Consider the following 2,284-nt stretch of genomic DNA (forward strand, 5'->3'; position numbering starts at 1 on the left):
TCTTCTGACCGCCTATATAGATTCATAGGAAGATTTCACATAGAAACAGGCCCTTCAACCTACTGACCATCAAATGCATTTTACATTGCTCACATTGTTTAATTTAATTAAATATATAAAGTACTGTGCAAAAGTCTTAGGCACATACATTATATATATAGTTAGGGTGCATAAAACATTTGCTGTATTTGTTAACGTGGAGTGGAGAGTGAGCTTGTAACTCTGGCAGGAGAAAAGGGTGTTGGGAGTGTTGGGAGTGGTGACAGTGTAGTGCTGCGGGATGGGGGTGGAACAGATAGCAGAAAAGGAGGGCCAGGAGCAGAGGGGTGGCGCGGGTGCAGACTCCCTTAGCCCTGAGACACCAGGCAAGGGCATTTGATTCCAAACAAGTGATTTATTAATAATCATAGAATATCTCTCTGGTGCTTCTCGCTCCCTCCCCTCTCCTTTCCCTTTTCCCCAATTATAATTCCACTCTCCCTGCCCCTTCCCACTCTCAGTCCATAATAGAGACCCATATCAGAATCAGGTTTATCATCATTTACGTATGTCATGAAATCTGTACTTTCTGTGGCAGCAGTACAGGGTAATACATAAAATGACTACAGTACTGTGCAGAGATCTTAGGCACCCTAGCTAAATATACGTGCCTAAGACTTTTGTACGGTACAATGTATATCTACCTATCTATCTATATATATGGAACACTTCATGAATATGCATGTCATCCCTGTGCAGGGGCCATGCTAATCTTCTCTGTATTGTTTCAGTTTTAGTATATGTGCTGCCAAAGGGTACAAGATCAGAGCCATCAACACGTTCACCCTACCAGTCATCAGATACCCACCTGCAATAGTGTGCTGGCCAAGGAATGAATTGGAAGCCACTGACATCAAGACCTACTAACTAAACTACTAACAATACATGGAGGATTGTACATCAAGGGACTGTACACCCACTGGATTAAAGGGGGACGGGGACTTGGAAGTGTCAAGGCCACAGTTCTGGAAGAAATGCGAAACATTCATGAGTATGTCAGGAAGATGGCCCCTAAGTATGACCTGATAGGAGAATATCTCAGACAGCAGGCAGGGGATTTGGAAATGGAAGTGGGTGAAGCTGAGCCAGAGGATCAGAGACCATGGCAGGACAAGTCACTGAACAGGATGTACCATCACCAGATATCCAAGATGGCTGACATAAGAAAGCCCTACCAATGGCTGGAAATGACAGGGCTGAGGGACAGCACAGAGGCACTGCTCATGGCTGCACAAGAACAGGCACTGAGCACAAGCAATAGAAGCAGGGGTCTATCACACCAGGCAAGACCTAGGATGCAGACTGTGCAAGGAATCCACTGAAACCATCCAGCACATAGGAGCAGGGTGCAAGATGCAGGCAGGGGCAGCATACACTGAACAGCACAACCAAGTTGCAGAAATTGTGTACAGGAACATCTATGCTGGGTATGGATTGGACACTCCCAAGTCCAAATGGGAAACACCCAAGATGGTAGTGGAGAACGACAGAGCGAAGATCCTGTGGGACTTCTAAATACAGACTGACAACTGTTTTACTCTGACTCCTCATCTTTTTTCTCCAGCCCTGCTGAAGGGTCTTAGCCTGAAACGTCGACTGTGCTCTTTTCCATAGATGCTGCCTGGCCTGCTGAGTTCCTCCAGCATTTTGTGAGTGTTACTTGGATTTCCAGCACCTGCAGATTTTCTCTTGTTTCTGATGAGCAGGTACTGGCTAACCAACTGGACCCTAATATTAGACAAGGAACAGAAGAAAGCAATAGTAAGTGATGTGGCAATCCTGAATGACTGGAACATCAGGAAGAAAGAATATGAGAAGCTGCAGATATAGCAGGGCTTGAAAGAGCAGACAATAAGGATGTGGAAGGTTAAAGCCAGTATAATCCTGTTGATGATAGGAGCACTTGGGGATGTGACTGGGAGAGTGGCTCCAACAAATCCTGGGAACAACACCTGAGATCTTGGTCCAGAAGAGCAAGGATACTCTCAAACTCCCAGGACTCTGGGCGAGAACTCGAGATTGTGGGAAAAATACACATACACACCACCCATAAGGGGTGAGAAAAAAATAAAAAATTAAAATTAAAATATATAAATATTTGTAATTTATAGATTTTTAATTATGTATTTCACTGTACTGCTGCTGCAAAGCAATATATTTAACATATACCAGTGATACTAAACCTGTTTCTGATCCTGATTCTGATTTTGATGTGAGATTTAGATTTCCACAGCCTTTTGTCTAC

At 44.0% G+C, this 2,284-nt stretch overlaps 1 non-coding gene across 1 annotated transcript; it reads right to left on the reverse strand.

Moving 5' to 3' along the window:
• Window positions 1-693: 693 nt before the first annotated feature.
• On the reverse strand, window positions 694-798 carry LOC134356028 (U6 spliceosomal RNA). Its single transcript, XR_010020267.1, has one exon. It is a non-coding gene; the product is annotated as a U6 spliceosomal RNA (small nuclear RNA).
• Window positions 799-2,284: the final 1,486 nt, after the last annotated feature.

This window comes from Mobula hypostoma, chromosome 13 (assembly GCF_963921235.1).
Source record: "Mobula hypostoma chromosome 13, sMobHyp1.1, whole genome shotgun sequence".
NCBI classification, from domain to species: Eukaryota; Metazoa; Chordata; class Chondrichthyes; order Myliobatiformes; family Myliobatidae; genus Mobula; species Mobula hypostoma.